Below are 23,221 nucleotides of genomic sequence, written 5' to 3'. Positions count from 1 at the left end.
ATGACACCATTGAAATCCATTGCTGCTGTCAAAAGTGTATAGAAAGTAACTTTTTCTGTCTCTCAAATAATTCTTATTTTCCTGCTTGTAAACTGAACAAACGATCAACAGGGGATTACAGTAACTGAGGGAGAGCAAAGAACCTGTACTTTGGGGTTTTCAGTAAGAGAAGAAAAGAAATGGAAAGGAGGGATTTGTAACAGTGTCACAAAATACAATAAATTCTTCACTATAGCCACCCCAATGCTATCAAACAAAAGTTCGGGTTTTATTTCTACAATGCAGTGTAGTATTAAGTGTTCTTTTTACATTGTATTCAGTCCTGCATTATTTTCAGTTAGAAACCCTACTGCTTTATAGCTGATGCATTTGTATTTTATTAATTAATATTAATATTAATATTTGTTTGTTGCCAAAATATTTTTATTTATCTATATTCTCAGTCTCCTTTTAAATAATAAAAAATGTCATTTAACAAAATTAAGTTTAGAAGGAGCAAACCTTTGGACTTTACAGTCTTGTACTTTGTTTTGCTGAATAGTTTGTAAGAAAAAGTGATCTTTGAAAGGTAACACAAAGAAAACAGACAAAAGGTGTAGTGGGTGTTGTTCCTTGCAATTTTTTGATATTAAAGAGACACATTTACAGATAACAAGTAGTTACTGCAAACAAAATACAACCAATTGGTGTTTCCAGTAATTTCTTTTAGTCTAGATGATGAAGTTCTGCTTGATGTCTACATTTGCTGAAGAATGCCTGAAGAAGGTTTCAATGGAGATTTCAGTGTAAAGAATATACCTTAGAATTGTGTAAATTTTTTCTTCTGCCTTTCACTAAAACGAGTTAAAATTTTTCAGTCTAAAACTTTCCCATATTGTACTCTAACCAATTTTCATCCATTTAAGAATGCATGTACTTTTATTAATTTTTATGTTTCTCTCTAAAGAAGCATCTGTGCTGACAGACAAGGCTTCTATCCATGCTCAAGTGTACTCTCCCTCTTCCTTCTTAATGTGGACTCCTCTTGATAAACTCACTGAAATATATCATATTTTTCCATCATCCTTCACTCATCTTCTAGTTCATCTAAAATTATGATGCATCATGTTCAGCAGCTTAAAATTTCATTAAGAGCAGGAATAAGTGAACTTTCATGAGAGTTTTTTTTCACATGTAAGTGGAAGTACTCGCTTAAGTGTTTACTTTCAACTTGTTAATGTCTGTTTATTGGGTTTGAATATCAGAAGAGTGATGGCTGTTTCACAGATGATGTTTGTTCACACCTCATGTTCAGAGAAAGCAGAAAATTAAAAAATCTTATGTTTCAGTTCTTCAGAGCTGAATCAAATTTTATTCTTCCTTGACTTAAAACCTTAAAAATTGTGGTTTTGCCAAGTCATTAACACTCATTATCAAAAGTGTGGAATATAAGTACTAGTGAGATGATTCATGGCAACACAATCTTATTACATCAGCCCCATAATTGATTTAGTTAATGGTACCATCTGCTCATTTCCAGTGTTTTCCTTCCAATTAGAATGACACATCATACATTTGAATTTTTTAACTGTTTTCTGTCTTTTGCCCCACCATTTGTTCTGAATCACCTTCTTCTCTTTACATCCATTATTCTAATTTTAATAATACCTTTTTGCTTTTGAGGAAATTATATTTTGAAAGAGTTGGTTTGGCACTCAGTACTTTGCCTTTCCAACTGATAAGTGATTCTCTTGTGGTGAAGAAATGTTGTTACTTAATGCAGAAATCATCTAGTATTCTCTTCAGTTATAAACCTGTGATGCTCCAGGCTTCAAGAAAAATAAGTCAATAGTATTAATTTTCCATATCCTGCAAAAAAACCTAGAAATTGAAGTGAGAAAAAAAAAAATAAATAAATAGTAAATTGCAGCTTTCCTGAGGTGACTATAAAAGACATTTACTTCCTGTCTTCATAACAGCACTATTGGAATATCAACATGCAATCACTCTGTAAAATTTTTGCAAGAAAAAGGAACAACTAAAGATTGTGTAGGGAGAATTTCTAGGGCTTAGTTTTTCAATAATTGTGGACATATTAATATAATTCATGGACTATGCCAAATATGAACAAACATTGAGCAAAACCCTTTTTGCTTATATTGGGATATTATACTGGAATAGAGTTGATTAATTACAATGTATAAAGTTATAAAACTAATTTATCATGGTATAATGATTATTCAGGTACATATGGCTTGTTTAAATTAATAAAATAGAATAGGAGCCATTAGAGCATTGCTGTACATTTTAGGATATATAACCAAGCACATTTTATGAAAGGCTAAGGAAAATAAATACCAAAAGTCATGAAACTAAATGTAAAAAAAAAAAAAGCTGGTACTCTGCATTTTATTTTCACCAAGACTTATTCTTTAAAAGGAGAAAACAAAGATAATATAATAAAGGAAAGGTGATAGCTTTTACTAGTAAACTTTAAAAAAATTCTGAATCTTTAGGAGATATTGGAGGAACATAATTCAGATGGGTAGACTTGGTCTTTTGGGGTCATCTGTCCCAGAGCACTCACTGAGGGTATGAGGGCCAGAAAAGGCCTTAACTTTGTGTGAGCACTACTCAGCAATAACAAAAATATCCTCATGCTATAAACACTGTTTCCAGCACAAATCAAAAGCATAGACCCATACTGGCTACTATGGAGATAATTAACTCCATCACAGCCAAAATCAGCACACAAAGACCATCATTCACTGATTCCCAGGGGCAGACAGATGCCCAGACATTACCTGAGCAGAACAGTCCTAAAATTCCCTTTTTTCCCTTTTATTGCTGAGCATGACGTTATAGGTTACAGAACACCTTTGCAGTTGTTTCAGGTAATTTAGTGGCTTTGTCCTCTCCTAGACTATATACTGTGACAGGGACAGACTGAGAAACAGAATTATAGAATTATAAAATCATTAAAATTGGAAAAGACCTCCAAGATCATTGAGTCCAACCTTTGACTGAACACTATAGCACTAAGAGTCATGACCAGTCATTTCAGGAAAATTTTCATGGACAGTGGCTCCATAAGTTCCTCAAGTAGCCCATTCCAATGCTTGATAATGTTTTCAGCAAAGAAATTCTTAATTCTTAATGTCTAAACTGAACCTTCCTTGTTTTGATGTTTTGAGGCCATTTCTTCTTGTCCAGTCACTGGTTTTTTGGAAGAGGCTGAACAACCCTCACCTGGCTGCAACCTCCTTTTAGGCAGTTGTAGAAAGCAAGGTCTCCCTGAGACTCCTCTTCTCCAGGCTAAACACCTCTATCTCCCTCAGCTCTTTCTCATATATCTCACCTTCTAGACCCTCCATCAGCTCCACTGCCCTTCTTTGGACATACTCCAGCACCCCAATATCCTTTTTATAGTGAGGGGCCCAGAACTGAACACAAGATTTGAGTTGTGGCCTCACCAGTGCCGAGTACAAGAGAACAATCACTTCCCCAGTCCAGCTGCCCACATTTTTTCTGATATAAGCCAGGATGACTTTGGTTTTTTGGTCACCTTGGCACGCTGCTGGCTCCTGTTAAGCCAGCTGTCAACCAGCAGCCCCAGGTGATTTTCCTCTGGGCCTCTTTCCACCCACTCTGCCCCAGCCTGTGGCATTGCCTGAGGTTGTTGTGGCCCAAGGGCAGGACCCTTTCACTTGGTCGTATTGAACCTCATCCAACTAACCTCAGCCCATCCATCCAGCCTGTACAGATGTCTCTGCAGAGCCTTCCTACCCTCCAGCAAATCAACACTCCCACCCAAATTAGTGTCATCTGAGAATTTACTGAGCATGCAGAAGGTGCTTATGCTTTGCAGGCACTGTTCATAGTGCTATCAGCACTGTTTTGGTCAAAAATCTAAAACACGCCTTGAGTTGCCATGAAGAAAGTTAACTCCATCCTAGGGAGACCCAGTACATCAGGCTAGCAATTAGCTCTTAGTACATTGATTCCATCAAATTCCCCTTCACTTACCAGTGAGGCTTGCTACTTCACAATGTGCTGGAAGTTTCTGTCTGTATTTGGTCCCTTCTGTATTTAATTTTGTTAGGAAATACAGACCACAATTTAATATGAACATTAATATTAGGATGTCACCTGCTGTCTACATTGAACTGATGACAGGACACAGGTTTTGGCCACAAATTTGTGACATTTCATCCCATAATTTGAGTTTTTAATATAGGCTATGTGACCTTACTGCAGGTGATTAGTCAGAATATCTGATGCAATCTGATAAACCAGATGGTAAGAGCAAGCATGGAGACAGGGAACAATTGAGATAGTAACATGGGGCAAGAGAGTTTTGAAAGGAGATTAGGTAAGGTATATATTAATTAGGGTAGAAGTGATTAGCAGAACACAATGATTAAGAGACACAATTTTGAAGGGCATCAAGAAGGCAGATGCCCTGAAAATTCCTGACAGAATAATGGGCTGAAAAACAAGGGTCGTGAACCAAAGCTAAGGAAAGATTGGTCAGCAAGGGACTTCAGAATAAATTGCTTCACATAAAAGGTAATTAATATGTAGCACTACAAGCTATTAGGTGGGGAAAAACTATTTCTAAAATGTTAATATATCTGAGAAGATACAGATAGGTGGATGAGCTATTTCTGCATATTATCTCTGCCACCAGAATGGTAAAGGTAAAGCATCACTTAAACTAGCAGAATAATAAATGAAGTTGTTTCAATAACACTTAGAGTGTTGAATACCAAAGGAAAAAAAAAGTTTAGTAGTATGGTAAAATAAACCAAAAAATTAACAAAAAAATAAATAAAAGAAACCAAAACGAACAAAAAACCCAAATAAAAACAAACAAGCAAAACAAAACCCTCAAAAAACAACTAACTACAAAATCACACACACACAAAAAACAAAAAACCCCCCAAAAAACAATAAAAAACAAAAACAAAGGACAAATAACAGAACTTGTGTTAACTCCAAAATGTTTTAAACTAAATTATTTTTCCTGGATTTATAGCTAATTGAAAAATAATAACTGTGGAAACGTCTCCTATGGAAGTTTTGTTTCCATAAAGAGGCAACAAAGAAAACTTTGCTTAAAGTCACAATTCTTCCTGGGAAGCCAAGACCAGGAACTTTAAAATGCAGAATTTTCTGCCCACATTTTGTTAGCTGAATTTTCTGCTTGTAGATCCAACCATGAATCAGGCTGAGGACATGTTCAAGAGATCTATAATATATTTCATCAACCTAGCAGCAGCAGCTGAGTGCTCAGTCAGAAAACCAGGTTATGTTCTAGCCCACATGGCTATTCAGCACTGAGCATAATGGTGTTCCTTCATTCATTTGATACAGAAGCTCCAAACAAGTTCTTCCACTTTTTCCCACTTCTTTTTACAGCTGCACTGAACAGTCAAACCAAAATTACTTTCCACAACACTACATATGACTCTATTTTTATCTTTAAAGATATCTTTTATCTTTAAAGTTCACCAACCTTAAACTCTCCCTTTTTTTCACCTGCAGCATACAGTGCAAGGAGCTTGAGACTGTGCCGCCACTGTGCCAGCATGAGCTGGGTGGTCCCAGAGCAGCACTAATCTGCACTTTGGGAGCACATTTCTGGGCACGCTATGCCAACACTGCAACCCTGCCACGCTGCAATGTCCTCTAAAAGCCAAGTAGCTGTGTACAGACAGTAGGGACCTGTTGCTGCAGAGCAGTTGGTACTAGAACTACGCCCTGCTGCTGGGAGCTTTCACCTTAGGTAGCTGAATCTGTTCTCATACAACAGTAAGCTATTGGGCATGGAAATAGCAGTACCCAATTTTCCACTGGACAAAAACCTGCCCTGTGTGAGAGCTGCACCTGCTGCGTGCAGTGACACAGATGATGACTGACTCTGTGGATTCTCACTGCTCCCCTCTGTGTTTCCTGCCGCTCCTGAGAAAAGACAGGACAAGTAAGATGGTATCTGAACTAGTTTATTCCTTTCTAAGCATTGATGCACAAACATTAAATATAGCTCTCTTGAAGCTTAGTTCAGAAGTGTCTCAGACGATCAGCTAAGATATTTAACAGTTTCAACTTTCCCTGGTGGAAACAGAAGTAACCTCAAGTAAAAGTGTTAAGTTAGAGATGCAGATTTTTCTGTAGACCGAGCAATATATTGACTGAGATCAAGAGCATTAACCTTCATTCTTCTGCAGAATAATTTATGTACTGAAAAAATGTAATTATTAGTGTCAGGTGTTTTATGAAAAGTATCTAAATAGCATAATGTCCTGCAAATTAAAATTTCATGTTCTATGTTTCTTTAGCTTCCCACTCAAAAGGAAACAAAACCAAAAAAATGGTCAGCAGTGGATTTTGCATATTTAAAATTTTAAAATGCTTCTACAAGATAAAAAGTTGAATCTTTACAATAAAATTAGTACAGTTTATACAATTGTATCCTAAATTCAGTTGTTAAAGAAATATTTGTGGTTTGTATTTCCATATTTAACCAGAATTCAAGTGATCCAAAACTAAATGTAATCATTTTTAGGGTGAAACGGATATGTAAATATTTTGAAATTAACATTTTTAATAACATTAATGGAGATTCAGTTATTTCCACATTGCATATCTCTAAGTTATTTTTATATAATAAGAGGTTGTAAATCATTCTACAGAAAGCTTTATATACTAAGAAACCAAAATGAGCCATTATCTTACTCAAACAATAGGCCTTTAAGATCATCAGTCAGGATGATCTGTGATATTGAAACCTGGATCTTCTCCAGGATGAAACAGAGGTTGGTAAGTTGCTGTATAAATGCAGGAGAAAATAAGTATGGAATTCAATTTACAAGAGTAATTTCTGCTATAGACTTCCTAGTTATACTGTTCCTAAATAGCATGAACCAACATAGCACAACTGTTCTCAGAAGAGATCAGAGGATGTCAAACTTATGCCTAAAAATCTTATCTTAAGCCAGGAATAGTCCTTGTACAGACATCTTATACCAGCAGTAAATAGTTTAGATAGATTCCCATATGCAAAAGAACATATTAGTGATACTGACCTTCTTTGTATGGCTCTACAAAGGAAGAGTGAAATCAGGGAGGTAGCAGTGAATTGGGAAATTATTGACTTAGCAAACTCTTTGTCTGAACATAGAGCTGTAAAATAATTTTCAGTCCCAAAGGCTTAAGTAGACAGGAAATGTGTTCATATATTCTTGGTTCCTTTACACAAAGTTCTTAAGAAGTCAAATTTCTGCATATTTCTGAATGCTATTTTGGTAGCAAATTCTAAATATGATATAAGTTTATCACCAGAAAATGATCATTTAGGTATAAGCATCCTTTGTCATTCCTATGAACCAGTTCATGAACCAGTTACATAACAAAACAGATTGTAGGTCAGTGAGGAAAGAATTTCAACACATTTTTTAGACTGGGAAGCAAACAGAAGTCTGAATTCTAGTTGTACTGCAAGTTGAGGGGGATGGCAGGAGAATGGGAGTAGGGGTGGGGAGGAAGAGAAAAAACAAGGAATTAACATATTTATTTCAATGTGATTACAGCAGTTCTAAGACAAAAAAAAAAAAAACAACAATTCCTATAAAGTCTGACCAATATTCCTTCTTTTACTCTGATTCATTCTGTGACACACAAAGCAGACAGCATGGCTATCAGGAAAGATATACAGCCCACTTCTTTCCTCACAGGATATTACCATGAGATGTGTTGTCCCTTACCAACATAGTTAAAAATTTCCCAGTCACTGCAGGGACTGAACAGAAGAAAGCAGTTGACTGGAATTTCCTTACTAATAGAATGAAAATAAGTCAGACACCAAGAATATCCTGGATTTCATCTATTTCTTGTAACACTAATTTGGGTATTGGAACAGCCTCAGGGTCCACAGTCAGGAGAACAAAGGAGCTATTTGCCCCTACCCCACAGCAACATACTAGTAGTTTCATATCATAGTTTTCTTTCTCCAAAGGTGCTTCACCCATTTGAACGCAGACAACAGATCTGTAAACGCATCTTGTTTTCTTTCCTCTACTAGCCATCCAAACTGGATGTGCCCAACATCCTTCTACCTTTAAGGTTTTCACATTTTTGTCTGGAAAGGACTAAGACAACTTTCAGTTTCCTAAAACAGACTGCCCTCCCACACCATAAAATTGGGGTTTTTTTAATATTTGTGATAGTTTGACTCTGTAAATATTGCTCAGAAAACACAAATCTTTTCTATATATGAGAGTCTGTGTACTGGAAAAAATGTTAAATGAAAATGTAAACAGCTTTGTTTCTCTACAGATGGGAAGCTACAGCATAAAGAAGGTATCACATCATTTATTCACATAACTAGTTTATCTCCTTGCTTCCAGTTACATTCCTGCTGCTACTACTAATATTATTAAACAATTTTAATCTCTTTATTCTTAAGCATTCATGTTCAAACAGTTTAATAGTTTTTTACATCAACTGAGATGTCTGCAGAAGTATAAAAGATTTTGTACCTATACTATGTGGATTCAGACTCTGATACTCATACTTGGTTTGCAACAATATTTTCTCATTCTAATACAAATAGAATTCCTGGTTAAGCATATTTCAATAAAAAGACAAATCTCACATTAAATTAAAAAAAATGTAAGCATCTAAAAATGCACAGGAGCTTTGGTATAATATGAATAAAAGAGAGGAGATTAACCACCAAGAAGAGACTGAGTCAGCTTATAAAATATAAATCTGAAAATTATCTGTTGCATTACTCCTTTTCTCTAACTCACCAGCAAAACCTAGTAAACTCACCTAGAGGAAAATAATCTCTAACATGGATACTTCAAGTACTGAGCCCAGAGGTGGTTTAAGGTTGCTAACCACCTCAGAATTTCTTCCTAGATTCACTCAAGTTTCTTGGTTGCATTGACCTTTCCTTCAGTTCTCTATGCTAAGAATTATTTAAGGTTAATAAGTTGCTTCCTAACTGAGCTAATAGACTTTTGTTATATATCAGTAGCCAAGCAACCACAAGTATTCACACACACATATATGTAAAAATACACATACACACACATATAGGTTCCATGGAAAAAAATAAAAATCAGTGGAAAATTAAAATATTATGGACTCAGGAAGTAAACAAAAAAACTACTCCTAGATTCCTCTATGGATATACATGCAATAATCAAACAAATACAATTGTCTTTAGATTGGTTTCCTAATGAAAAAAGTATTAGCAATTTCACTTTTAATACATTAGTCCCCCATACCCTAAATAATTTTTAAACTTATAGACAATAGCAGAATTTTCAAAAGGGTGGAGATCACAGACCTTAAAAAACCATTTACAATTGGCAGACAATATTTAGCAAAAGCAGCAAAAGAAGTCAAGTATCCTCATCCAGGCTGCTCGAATTGCCTCACAAGCTGCAAATCCAATCATCTGTATCCAATTCTGACCAGCAGATGCAGCAGTAGAGAGCAGCCAGCAGGTCATCCAAAGGCACAGGAAATAGCAGTGGCCTTTTTAAGTTACCTGGAGAACAGTAGACAGAAATATGGGATGAAGATCTGTCCCATTAGTAATGCAGAGTTGGAAGGGATGAAGAAAATATTTTGTTATGAATAAAGAACTGCAGAAAACAGAGGTTTTGAAAGCAAGATATCACACTTGTGTTTTAGGGGATACAAGAAGAATTTTAGCAGAGAAAGAAAGATCCAGATAAATTACCCAAGTCTCTTCCTACCTGAAATATTCCATAATCTAGAGGCAGAAAAAACTGGCATGCAACACTGTTTCATCGTGAATGTGACTTCAGCATTTCTAGTGCTCCCAAAACATAATTTTTTTACTTAAATTCTGTTCTTTTCAGATCTCATCAGAAGATGCATGCCTCACCCCATGCCCATGAAGTACAAAGATGCTTAGTACTCAACTTTTAAGGTTTTCTAACTCTTTGTGAGAACAAAAGTATTTCTTAAAAAAAAAAAATAAATTAAAGGTACACTGTCATTGGCATTTCTGTAGCAGTAAGTTCTGGTGTTAATTTTGGTACTTTGCTATCTGATAATCGGAAAGCTTATTTTTCTAGGTGATGCAGAGATCAGCCTTTATTAGATGCAGACTTATAGGTAAAGAAGACCTAACAACTTTGCAGTGTCCTTTTAGCCTCTGACTGCAGGATGATTTGACTTCCCCTTTTGAACACCATTATACCTTCATGATTCCTACTAAAAAGTGCTCTTCTTGTGGGGACAGTGTGTGCTTAATGCTTTATTGCAAAATTATAAGTATCCTTAAAATATTTTTCAGGTATTCTGTTACTTTAGCTTATGCTAGCAAGAAAAATGTTTTTATGCAAAAAACAGTTTGTTCTGATGGCTGAACAGAAAGGCTTTCATATTCCTTAAGGATGAAAAGGTGGCAATTTATAATTTCTGCTCTAAGAATCTTGTAACTGATGATTGATGTAGTCTCTGCTTAGAGATCCTGTCTTAGATAAACAACACTACCCAAGATTGACTCCTGCTCTGACAGCTCCAGCTTTGCAATTGGGACTTGACATTGTTGGTGTGTGTCCCTTCTGGCTATGTCTCTATCTGCCCGTGAAGAAATTTCTCTGTCTGGCCCATATGATCAGTACATGTCCCACAGAGCACAGTACTGCAGAAGTCTTTGTACACTGGTTATGATATTTCCAAAGCTAACATAAATACAAGAGAATACAAAGAGTGTACATGGATGGGTCTACACAGGATGAGGACCAGGCTCACATGAAGACTAAGAAAAATAAATATTCCAAACAGAAAAAGAAAAATAGACACAGATAAAACAGACAAAACAAAACTCCCCACCAAGGCTACATTACAGCTATTTATTACAAATATGTCAAAACTTCGTTACACAAAACAGAAACAATTATCATTATAAAAGCTCTACTACAGCAGTACAATAATTTCTGTCATGAGAGGAGTATCTTGGGCTACTCATTGATGTTCAGTCTCAATTTAGGTATCAACAGCAGGTGAAGATGTTATGCTTCTTGAGAAATGCATCATTGAACAGTATATACAACTCTGTACCTCTCAATTAATCTTCCAAATAGAGAAATTAGGAATATAAAATTTTTATTCAGCAAGATTTGTTTCTGCTTGATTCAGCAAGATTGATTTCTGCTTTTAAGAAAAGAGAATAAACAAACCCAGTTCAAGCATATCCCAGAAATCTTAGGTAAAAATTATTTTCCCTCGAGTAACTGAAGGTTTCAGATATTTTGAGGTTTCATAAGCCTTAGATGATGTCCCCTTGGGAATGTGATTTTCTCAGGGGGAAGTATAAATGAGCATCTGAGACAAACATTACAGAATTGTTGGGGTTTTTGTTTGGTGGGGTTTTGTTTGGTTTTTTTTAGTTCACATCTTCCTTCAATGGAAAGTTAAACACACTGAGGTATATAATTTCCTCCTACAATATGTTTGCTTAATATTTCGTAGCTGCAACACAGAAATTTTTAATAATTATTTTTGTAGGCAACAAACATAGTGCTCTTAAGGAGAGTGTCCATTAATCCATTTTAGAGATGAGCAGACTTAGGTGCACTACAGTTAACAATAAAAATGTTTAAAAATAGTTTATAAAATTAAAATCCACCATAAGTAAGTCTCTAACATAATGTATCTTTAATTTTGAATGTTACTTTTGCTTTAGTTTAAATAAACTCATTTGCTCCCTCCGAAGTTGTTCAACACAGTCCTTCACTGGAGCCTTTGATAAAACCACTGACATTTCCTGAGTGGATACTTGGCTAGGGTTAAAAAGAATTTGAGATATACAGAATTATGTGAGTTAGCGTTTGATCCGAGTAGGAAAGCTGGACAGGAAAAAGATTTCTGATATTCACATTTCCTCCATTTTACATCAGGCTGAAAACCAAATGTTTTGAAAATAACATCCTTACCTTTCTCAAAAATAGGTAGCTGACCTGAAGCTGCCTATACTCTCAAGGCTCAGCAAGGACACCAGATACATGGATTCAGTTATACTAAATGCTGTAAATGAGTCATCTCATTTTCTTTCCTATATAAACAGGAATTAATAAATTAGTTAATTATATTTCTTACCTGAGGAGTGTATTGTCAGACTAAAAGTTGGTTTACCTTTTTTTTTTGTTTTTTTTTTTAATATCTCCTTTAAAAACTATTATTTCTACTCATAATCTTTTTTTCTTTGGAACAATTCCATTTTGTCCAACTGAAGTATTTTTTAGCACAAAGAAAGCCTTCAAGTCTTACATCGTGCCAAAACTTTCAGTGCTTCCTGGCTCTTTATTTTAACATTGAAGCTATTTCTACAGAATGTTAGTACTTCTAATAATTTTAACTTATTAAAATACATGTAATCAAGCTAAAAATGTACACTCCTCAGTGCCCAGGTTTGTTCTACAGATAATTCCAAGTCCATTAGAAACAGAAAAGCTTTATTCTAAACATTGATATGCTGCACAAGTGTTTCTTTGACAATTAGGAAAACTGTGATTTTCTTGTATTTTTGTGCCCAGCTACTTATGTTATATGATTTCCTCAAACTCTAGCTTTTAGGTGCTTGCAGCCTTTAACATTTTTAAGTCCATTTTTCAAAACTCTGATTGCCTTACTTGTAAGGTAGTTTTCCCATTAGTCACAGATCATGTATATTGAAATTTCAGTTTTAAAATCTTTCTAGGATACAGGAGATTCAGAATCATAACAAAATCTCATTTCTATTAAAGTCTGGATCCAACATTAAACATGGAAACCAGAGCCCTGATTTAGCCCCAAGGATGCACCACCAAATCTGAGAATGAATTAAGTTTCTCAACATGACAAGGCCAAAAAATTAGCAGAAGGAGAGTTCAGCCTAAGGTCAGACATGTCCTGTCTGAATCTGTCTACAGAAGGCAAGGAGGCTGAAGTGGCTGGTGTCGTCTTCTACTTGGGATATGCAGCTCTTAACCTTCTCTCTATATTAAACACATTTTCTTTAGGAAAAAAATTAAAAAGTATTGCATTGCATTGCATTGCATTGCATTTAAATTTTATTCAAGGACTTTTTCACATGCAAATTCTGAAGAAGGGATACAAATCCATGGCTGTGGGAGTGGTGCTCATTTAAGGTGTTAGCAGCAAGAATGGTGTTACTCCACGAGGGAGGAGAGCCCAGGGGTGACACCAGGGCAGGCAACACCTTCATTGACCCATGTGCCAGCCTGCAGAGCCCAAGCACAGCATGGATGACAGCGACCATCAGCAACCCCAGACACATGCTGTGGAAGATCCAGAATCCCTTTAGGGAGTCAAGGCCCAAGGAACACACCTGGGAGATGAGTCTGGAGGAAGGCATACTTAGAGCATAGCTCAGGAAGGGATTAAGGACCCCAGATTAAGTTGAAATGGAGTTCCTGGACCCATGGAGAGCTGTTGGGGGAGGTGCCAGGGGAAAATGGGTCAGGGTCAGTACAGCCTGGTAGTAATCTCAGGGCTCTGTCCCAAAGACTGAGCCTCAATCACCAAACCAGGTTTAGGCTGCATAATAACTCAGGATAGCACTGGCCTTGAGTGTTAAAATATTCTGACCCAGCTACCATAGGTCTGAGACTCAGATGCCATATCAGTGTGCAGCCACACTGCAGGTGAGAGAACAGAATTACAGTGGACACGTTTCTATTTGCATGTAGCCAACCACATTTTTATCAGATTTGCCACAGAGTTCAGAATCTTGAATTGAGTTTGCTGTTGAGGTACTACTTACCATATTGGTAATATTCTACTCTCAGATTTAAAAAGATTAACTAAAAAAAACCCCAAAAAAAAACAAAACAAAAGAAAAACTCCAAAACCCCCAAAAGAACCCCAATCTAGAACAGTGTGACTAAAGAACAACATTTCACCTTCTATTTTATTCAGTACCAAAACAACAGAGAGCAATGATGATGCTAATTCTCAAGTGACAGGGATTTTGTCGCAACTATGTCACTTCTGCAATTAATTTCACAGTGAACATTATATTCATCCCATGTAATCCTCCCACTGAGTAGCTTCATCTCGCAGCTTGATCTAATTAGACAAAAGTTTCAGGATTATATTAGGGTCAGACAGAAGAGTTTTGCAGAGAATGAGGTCAAAAAATTACATACAGTGGCTAGCAGTGGAGGTCAAGAAATGATCAAGCCTTAACCAGGAAAGAACATGGTCTTTTGGGATGCTAAAGCAAAACCTAAACAAACCCTTGAGCTCTTGCCAAGTCTACAAAAACTAGCAAGAAAGGAAATCAAACAAGGTAAAAATTATAAATAGTCTGTTTGACTTTAGGAAAGTACAGTCCTGCTTCTTGTTATAGATGAAATTATATGTTTCAGGCAAAAGCCACATTTTTAATAATGTAGTCTAGTCACTAGGCAATGAACCTCCATTCCAAAGCAGAGTTCCTTCTGCTGAGGATATACAAAGCTATTTTTCTTAGCACTCAAGCCACTCTACCTACCACAAGCCTATTCCTGCTCCACTGAAATCAATAAAAAGGCTCCTATTGATTTGTACAAGCATGGGATCAGGTGTAACGCCAAGAAGGTCCAGGAGAAAAAGTTGAATATTGAAATAGCATGAATAGCTGCCATTGTTAGCTCTGCCTTTTTACATAAGCTGCTGCTAAATTTGACCAGAGTCAGGAACACTCCTGTCATGTTTTCTTCCAATCAAGACTAGTACGGTTGGAAATATCTTCCTCTTGCTCCACTGCAGTGAAATATTACACCAGGAGCTGAAGAAAAGTGCCCAGACATCAACCTCCAACACCGCTTCCATTGAGACATTGTTCTCTTTTAATTTCACATCAATTTTCTCCATTACCTGTAGCTCTAAATTGGTATTCCTTAAGGTTTATATTTCAGAGACAACAAAATGCTCTAAAAGGGAAAATATTCTGCTCTCGTGGAGGTGTCTATCCCACACTGTTCTTCACATTGTCTTGGTTGAAAAAAAAAGCTATGATTTCACTGTTTTGGATACTGATTTATTTCAAAACAGGAGCAGAAGTATCTGGGAAATTCTGGCAATGGACAGATGTTAATCATTGCCTTGCAATGCAGCTGTATGAGATCTGTTAGAAACTAACACAAAGTAAAGGCACGAGTCACAAAAGCTGTTCAAGTCATGATACTCTACTCAAACAAGGAAGGTCTCTTAAACAAATAACAAGGAGAAGGGAGAAAGATTGCAAACCAGTGTCATTATAAAAAGCAAGATAATCCACAATAAAAAACACATCAATATAGCAACATACCTCATTTTTTATATTATGTTCACAATTCTTTTTCATCATTGAAATTTTTAGATCAAATGGTAGCAGGCCTTACTGACCCCCTAGGCTTCACAAAAATACTTCCAGAAGAAAAAGTCCCCTGGGAGTTTGCAGTTTAAATAGAAATGTTTACTGATGTTTTCACAATCTTACATGTATCTGCATGTCTACCTGATGTACAATAACAGAAAAAAAGAGGTGTAAGTCAACTATTATTTCACATGCTTGGAAAAAAAAAAATCACTGATATTTTAATTTCACCACTGAGGCAGCAGAAATGAATAAGGGTGCCAACAGTTAATTGAAATGTTAATAGGACCAAAATCATGCTGAATTAAGCTTGTGGCATAAATGCACTAGTGCTTTTCAAGTACAATAAGGTTTCTTCAAAGCAAAAAATAGTCATCTAAGACCCAGTTTTGCTACTCTAACCTACTATCTTGTTTGTCATCCATGTACAAAATGTTCTGATATTCATTCTACCTTCATTCCACAGATATTTTCAAACAGTTTACAACTTCACTTTCTTCTGTCTAGGTTGTTAATTTGCTTTTGTTCTTCATAATAATGTCACATATATAATGTCACATATAGAAAAGAGACAAAGTGGGAAGTAACAATTTACTTTGATAAAAGCCTGGTTAGAAGACACTGTAGGCATAAGTAATAATTGCAATACACATCCAATGCACGTGCAATTACTGTTATTGGCTGAATTTTTTAAGATGTCAGGAAATCTGCATGAACAAATCACACAGAATAGTCAGAGCTGGAAGGAGCCTACAGGGATTATCAAGTTCAACTCTAAGTGAATGGCTCCTACAGGAATCAAACCCACAATCTTGGCATGATTTAGCACTATGCTACAAACAGCTGAGCGAATCTCAAACATTTGCTAATGAACTAGAGGATCTACAAAGAACCTTCACTTTTCTGTTGCACTGTGCTATTCTTACATCATGGATTTGATTGAGCCCTAAAAGCTGTGTTGTTAAAGTACTGGCTATGTATATCTACACTGTCGACTTTGAAGTATGATTTGTTTCTAATGACAGTATGAGGTATGAAGGGCTGTAGAAGAACCTCACAGAGAACATCTTCCTGACATTTAAATGTCACTTAACAGATACAATATTAATGAAAAGCTATTTCATACTGTCCTCCAGTTTTTGGGGTTTTTTTGTTAAAAGACATTCCCAGAAATCTTATATGCTTATCTATTTTAGCCTCAATTTTGGAGAGAAATCTCTATCAACATTGTCTCTCTAGTTTATACCATCCTATGGAATGAAATAAAATTAAGAATATATATATTTTAAATATCTGTATACTGTTTGTTATATGAAACAATTGCTAACAGTTACCAAACAGGACAAGTTCCCCTGGAAAAAGGTGATAAATATTAACTGCTTAAACAGCAGTGTGTGTCTATGACTTTTTATCTTTTTTCTTGTTTGGTTAGTACTTATAAATTGAGCCCCTAATTTATTTTCAGCTAAGCTTGAGAAAGCAGAGTTAGAGTTCGTGTTTTATTGCTTACTGTTGGTGTTATAAGCTTTAAAGTAAACTTCCTTCCCAAGATATTATCTCTTATCATTAGCTACCAGGACATCCTTTATCCTACTTTTTTTGGATCAAAAAGAGAGATAAGACAGTAATACATTTTTGCAGGAATTAACTGAATCTTCTTTTAAGCAAAGTTTATCAATATTTAGCCTAGTATATAAAGGTAATATGTTTGTTTTTTAGGTAAAGGTGACTTAGAAAAATATCCAAAGGTAAGAGCCCTAAAGCTTTTCATCCTGTAGAACTGCACACTGCATCTGTATATCCTGCAGTATGCTGACTTCAGCTTTGACATTATGCTGAGACAGTGGCTTGCGTTTACAGACATTTTTAGGATTTCCTTCCAGAACTCTCCAGAGACATACAAGATTTCTTATATCACAAATTAAAGCTGTGGAGTCAATATTTATTTCAAAATGTTTCTAACACATCAATTATTAATTTCACTTTTATATTCAGTGGCTTTCTACTGATGGCTTTATAGCTATATGTTCTTGTGGTGGAGAGGACAGGAGGAAGTGAAGAGGTATATAAAGCAAAGAAAAGTCATTAGAAATATTTCAGTTGGAAATCCTTGTCTGTCTCATAAATTTGATTTCAAATATTGATGCCTCATCTTCAGAAAGGTAAACCTTTGATAACACACTGAATGCAGGCTAAAATTGCAACCTCTGGTCACTGGGGAGTGTCTCATAATCTGTGACTAGGACACTGCACTTTGTAGTGTATTTCTGAGTAGTATTTTTGGTATTAAAAATTTTACCCACCAACTCAATGTATTTTTTTTTTTCACCTTCCTTTCTTATTCAGAATGTGAGATACTGGTCCTTGACCATTGTGCCCTAACACACAGAATAACTGTTTTTCAACATTGGGCTGGGATACTTGTGCAAATTTCATATCCTAAACCATATCCAATATTTAGGTTTTGCTTAAATAAAAAAAGACATAAAGATATTATAAAACAAAGGGCCATAGTTTGGTTTTGCACTTTTTTTTTCTCTTTCCTGAGAGTGGGCCTTCATAAAAATTAAGGGCCAAATACTATGCATTTGAAATCTTTCTAATACTGAGGAGAACTTAATAGGACTATTCATCTAACCCTTTTTTTTAAATTATTTTTAATATAACATTTTATTTTCTTACTGGAAAAATACTTTTAAAATAAAATTTTCAGTATGTGTGTATATATATATATATTCAAATCTGTAAAATATTTGGAGGTTTTTATTCCAGAGATAAAAACATGCTGATATTGTTTCCTTTTCAAGAAAAATATGTGGGCTTTCACTGCTGTTAGTCAAACTATGGCAACATCTGATTTTATTTGTCTGTAAAAGAAACAAAATATAAAAGAGCTAGAAAATGAAAGAAAAAGCACTTTATTTAAAGTCTCTTCAGGGAAGCAAGTATAATTCATAATCATATATGTGCAGGGAAAGTAGACACAGGTCAAATTTAAAGAAGACATAAACGAAAAACCAGAATGAAAGACACTTGTCTAATTTATGTCAAAGGCCCAACACAACAACTTTGAATGCATGTGGGAGAACAAAAATGATACATACAGAGGGCTTAAGGTTCCTTGTGATGTTTCTTAAAATAAATTGTGGAGGAGTAGAAAGATGTGAAGTGCATTGAAACTCCAAGGACCTACAAGTATCACTCCTCCTAGAAGACCCTTAGTTAGAAATGTTCTAAACCAACTCTTTACATGATTGTCCTAAAAAACAATATACTTGAAACGTTAAGTGAAAAGCTGGTATTGAAGATCAAGTGTCTCTCATCTGGCAGCTGTTAATTGAAGAATACTTTTTATATTGCTTTCTGTTTTCTACAGACATTTTGTCCTGCCAGGGTGGATGTCCTGGTAATCATTTGTACTGGTTCCAACTCAGCTGACAGAAAGGCAACAGTCTTATCAGTTTGCACACTATAAATGCTTGTCAATCCTATGAAAAACATCAAAAACACTAACATAGTCTTGACAAACCCAGAAAAATACCTCTGTTTTCACCAAAGTAATTTTTTACATCTTTCAAATAGGATGCTAAACTTGATACACCTGCAGGGCTGGTCAAAACCTGATACAACTGAACTTGCTCCCTCATTGTTTCTATCTAACCATTTTTATCTTGAAGAAACAGACTTTTCTACTCTAAATAGGAATTGCCTTGTCTTATTATTTTTGAGCTTTTAAATAAATAGAGTAGATTACCAATAGCTGCCTAAATATATTTAATCTGCTTTAATGTACAAAAAAAGAGATATATTATGCTATATTTGAAAATGTTTACATATGTGAAAAATTAACTAATTTTTATTTTTCTATTCCAAACATTTATGTGAAAAAAAAAGCAAAATGTAACACAGGCTATAAAGTATCAGGTGCCTTTATAATTTGCTTCTATACAGCAAATTGTAACATTTGGAATTTCAAAGTATACTTATTGTGTGGATTAGACAAATCTTTTCAAATAATAAAATTTCAGTGTGCATAAACAAGCAGCTTTGAACTCTAGTCTGACAACTTCAAAACAGATTTGAGAAGCTGGTGATATCTTACATGTAGGCAAGAGACTACAGAAAATTCAACCTTTTCTTAAAAAGATTTTAAGAAATCTTAAATTTTTAATTAAGAAATCTTAAAATTAAAATCAGTAATTATTTTAGTCCAGTAGTACCACAGGCAATGACATTTTATAATCATAATCATAATTCTATGAAAATCCATCCTAAAAGCCAAAAAGTGTTGATTTTATATTTTCCCAGTGTTGATTATATTCTTTTGAAGGTATTAGGCTGCAGTTTTCCTTAACACCTACAGCATAGCATAGTTCAATTACAAAATAATGCCAGGGTGTCAAAACATAGGATTCTGAAGGATTTTACCCTTCAAGAGGACAAAGACTGAACAAGTCTGTACACTTTTCTTGTGCAGTCAGTTGGGGTTTTTTTGTGAAGAAGCAAAGTTATCTCCCCAAAACTATTATTTTTATTTCCTTCCATCTTAGCTTCACATGAGTATTCTTTCTTTGTCTCACACACATTTACATCTCTACTTGACTACCACTTCCTCACCTATATCTGACTGCGCATTCATTGATGACAATTTCAGGAAATTATAGTGACAGGCTATTCACCATCATCTGCAAGAGCAGAAGATATAGAGAACATTTTTTTTTTTTTCCAATAAAATAATTAACAATATAATGGTTTTATCTTTAAAACCCCCAATTTCCAGACTATTTGAAAGAGTTAGGGAAGATTAAATATCCGTTTTAATTAATGTTCTTTTTATGAAAGTGCTCAGACTTAAAAATATGCAGAATTCCACTGGCCTTTTTGAGGGAATACATGAAGGCTTGGTTCTTGTCCTGAAGATCTTAGTCTCAAAGAAAACTTAATATTTAAAGACAATTAATGTGATAGAGAATGATTAAATTGTCTGCCAAAAGGCTCCCTAAGAATCACCCAGTATTTAAATCCACCTAAATACCCCTAATAAAAGGAAAGGTTGAAGGATTCCAAATTCAGCCACTCTATTCCTGTTCCTTTAGCTTCAACCAACCTAATTTTTACATGCCAGCCCACCTATCCCCACTCCACCGCCCTCAGCAGCTTGCTAGATTTTAGGAATTAATATTTCATTAAAATAAAGGTTAGCACCACAGGGTGTTAATGGCATTGTATTTCTATTCACAACACTAAGGGTAATTTGAATCATCAATAGAAGAAACAGAAGGAACAGAAGGAATGACCTTTCTTGAAATGTGCTGCAGGAGGAGAAATGTCAATAAAAAGCAAACAGTGTTTTGCATATCCCCTTACAAACAGCCAATTCCTGTTTATGCAGTTAAGAGAATAGGCTTTTTCTGAGCCATCAGCTGGGCACAAGGGATCACTTGACAACGTGGGAGTGAAGTAAGAGCTCACACATCCCATGCACTGTCCTGCTGCTCAGCCTCAGTAATCAAATATACATGAAGCTCTTTGCTTCAAAATGGCAACCAGTTTAGGACCAGCAGATTAGAGAAATCAATGACTTTATCTTGTGCTATCCTGTTCTCTTTAAAATTCCAAGAATGTCAAGCAAACAAATACATGACCATGATACAAATGCTATAAAATAACCATACTACCAAAAATAATCAAGCCTTGAAGAAACAAACACTATTAAAGGTGAATATTTTTATACAACTATATAACTTCTGAATAAGGCACCAGAGCTTCTGATTCTCCTAAAACTACTATAAAGCCTGGGGAAAGCCCTTTTGAATTATTCTCAAACTCCTTAAAATTTCTGTAGTTTTCTCTAGTAAACTTGATCCCAATCACTTCATGTGAGAGAAACAAAAAATAACAAAACAACCAACAAAAAAAACACCAAAAAAGCTGTTTAGAAAGCCAAAAAAGACACCACCAAATAAATGTGAATCTTCAAACATAAATGTGATAGGAAAAGTTTTCTAAGTCAATAATATAAGAACATATCTATTCTGCAACAGAGAATGCTTTTTGAACACAGCTGCTTTTGAAAGATCAATCTCTCTCCCATGCAGTTCATACCTCTGCAGGAAAGAACTCCCAATTAGATCTGCTCTGAGCATTTTAAATCTATGTTCTTTATCCTCTTAATTTTCTCTTTACCCTCTACAAAATAATACCATGATTTGGAAAGAAGAAATGCAGTAAATGAAGTGACTAAATATGTTCTAGAGATAAAAAAACCTGTCAGGAGTTATTTCACAAGAAGTGGACCAAATACTGTCCTAAGTTTCCAGTTTTCTTAACCAGCCTGTCAATAAGCCTCAGGTTTTACCTCTGCACTTTGCTTCAGCCATGTTAATCCACGACATGCTCACTAGGAATCAGAAGCCCCAGCTTCTGAATTTTTAGCAGAACTAGGGTTGATGAGTCATCAGTTAAGTATTTAACATAGCATCAGTTTACGTATCAGGACAACAAAAGCCTGTCTAACATCTGTGGGACAGCAGCTAGAGAACCTGTGTAAGTTTAACCCTCATTCTGTATCTCTTGGTCCCCTTCTACTTAGGCTGTGCTCAGGGAGCACATTTCACATGAACTAAACCATGTTAAAAGCCATTGTTTGTATGCCTGTATATCAAACAAAGAACAGAATTCTGGAGGAACTGAGGATAAACATGCATTCTAATTTTTACTTTCCCCACAGAAAAGTGATTATCAGTAGTACTTACAAAAGAAAATAATTACGTGTCATGAATCCATTAAAAGGAGAAATTCTGAATTACCCTCTAGGGAACAACTTGATCAATTTTATTCATACTTTCAGGGTAGTTTTAATTCACTTTAAAAGTTCATCTGAAAAAAAAAAAAAGAAAATAATACCCAGAGGTAAAAAGAGAAAGGGGGAAGGGAGCAGAGGAAGAAAGAAGACATAAAAGCAGGCTACTAATGGAACTCTTATTGAAGCCTTAATTAAAAGGAGGCACTTGATCACTCTGTAATCACTGCCTTGAATTAAATGTCTCAAGTGCAATAACTAAAATATAATGGGACCATTCAAAGTGATAGAATAGAACAACCTACCTTTTTTTTTGGCTGATTCTTGGTTCTTCCAGATCTCTTTTTATAGGTATTATTAAAAATGCATATTTATATTGCTTGGAGGTAACCTCTTCCCAAGAGTTCAATCATGAGAACAACAGAAGTGGCAATTGTTAAGGTACTTCTTGGATTAAGAATCTCCTACGGGTTCAACATTTGTATAGGCGGAATAACAAGATCTCTGAAGCTTTGAATAATTAGCCTTTCTGCAAGGAAAATGAGACTGCCTTCCTTCACATCAGGGTAACCTTGAAGAAAGTTTGTTGAAGTTAAGTTTTCACTAATTAAAAAGGAGAAATAAGGGAGATGAAAGGGGGGGAAAAAAAGGATGTTTTATAGGGCGACATTGTAAAGGCACAATAGGGAAAAAATTGTTAAGCAGTATACAGATGAAATGAAACAGTGAAATACTATATAAAGATAAAAACAGATTAAAAAATAAAATGTTCTTAATTTAATTTTTTATTGCCAATCAACTTAAGATAGCCCTGTATTCAGGGGACATAACAACTACATGTGCAAGAAAGTTTTCAATTCCTTCTTCTGTGTTCATATTCTTGCAGCAAATTTAGTACAACAGTAGGGGGCTTTTTTTTAAATTTATTTTTGACAAGCACTGTAGCAATACCTGGGTGGATTATTAAGGAAAGAGAAACAATGTAGAAAGATATTTCATTAGCAGGCTACCTTGCTATAAATTAAAAGCCTGCAGGCAAGCACATATGG

Source organism: Poecile atricapillus, chromosome 2 (assembly GCF_030490865.1).
Source record: "Poecile atricapillus isolate bPoeAtr1 chromosome 2, bPoeAtr1.hap1, whole genome shotgun sequence".
NCBI lineage: Eukaryota > Metazoa > Chordata > Aves > Passeriformes > Paridae > Poecile > Poecile atricapillus.
The sequence above is the reverse complement of the archived record's forward strand: the minus strand, read 5'-3'. Positions refer to the sequence as shown.